The sequence below is a fragment of the Dioscorea cayenensis genome, chromosome 8, assembly GCF_009730915.1.
Source record: "Dioscorea cayenensis subsp. rotundata cultivar TDr96_F1 chromosome 8, TDr96_F1_v2_PseudoChromosome.rev07_lg8_w22 25.fasta, whole genome shotgun sequence".
Lineage (NCBI taxonomy): Eukaryota > Viridiplantae > Streptophyta > Magnoliopsida > Dioscoreales > Dioscoreaceae > Dioscorea > Dioscorea cayenensis.
In genome coordinates this window covers 9,879,353-9,880,085 of record NC_052478.1, presented here as the reverse complement: position 1 = coordinate 9,880,085, position 733 = coordinate 9,879,353, and the positions used below count along the sequence as shown (strand labels likewise).

General features: G+C 44.7%; 1 non-coding gene across 1 annotated transcript; it reads left to right on the top strand.

Annotated features, from left to right (window-relative positions):
* Positions 1-409: 409 nt before the first annotated feature.
* Positions 410-516, top strand: LOC120268005. The gene has a single exon (XR_005538676.1). It is a non-coding gene; the product is annotated as a small nucleolar RNA R71 (small nucleolar RNA).
* The last annotated feature ends 217 nt before the right edge of the window (positions 517-733 follow it).

Here is a 733-nt window from a genome sequence, read left to right as displayed (position 1 = left end):
GCTATATGGGTTTCCTTGAGGTCTCATGCCATTACCTACAAAATCAACGTTCTCCACCGAAGAACCATCACCAATAGAGATCGGGCAATCGGAGGGAGCATGTCCTCCACCACACCCGTTGCAATTAGTCACGACCACCACTCTATGTGAAGTTAGAAGATCTAACTTCTTACTCAAACTCTCCACTTGAGCCGCCAATGAAGTTACCATATCTATCTCATGGAGACCTGCCACTTTCTTCTTCTCTTTAGCATTCCATTGGTAGTTGTTTAACCCCATTTCTTCAATCAATTGATGGGCCTCATCGGGGGTATTGCTACCTAAGGTACCTCCTGCTGCCGTATCCAAGAGTTGCCTTATACTCGGGTTCAAACCATTGTAAAAGGTTTGAACAATCATCCACTCAGGGAATCCGTGTTGTGGGCACTTTCTAAGGAGCTCCTTGAACCTTTCCAATGTCTCGAATAGAGACTCTAATTCCAACTGAGCAAAGGATGAGATCTCATTCCTAAGCTTTGCTGATTTTCTGGGAGGAAAGTAACAGGCTAGAAAAGCTTCCACCATCTCTTCCCAAGTAGTAATCGACGCTCTGGGTAATGAGTGTAGCCACTGCTTCGCTCTTCCTTTTATGGAAAATGGGAAGGCTCTCAATTTGATGGCATCATCTGTCACTCCATTTATCTTCAGCATATCACACACCTCGAGAAAGCTCTCTATATGACTGTTTGGATCC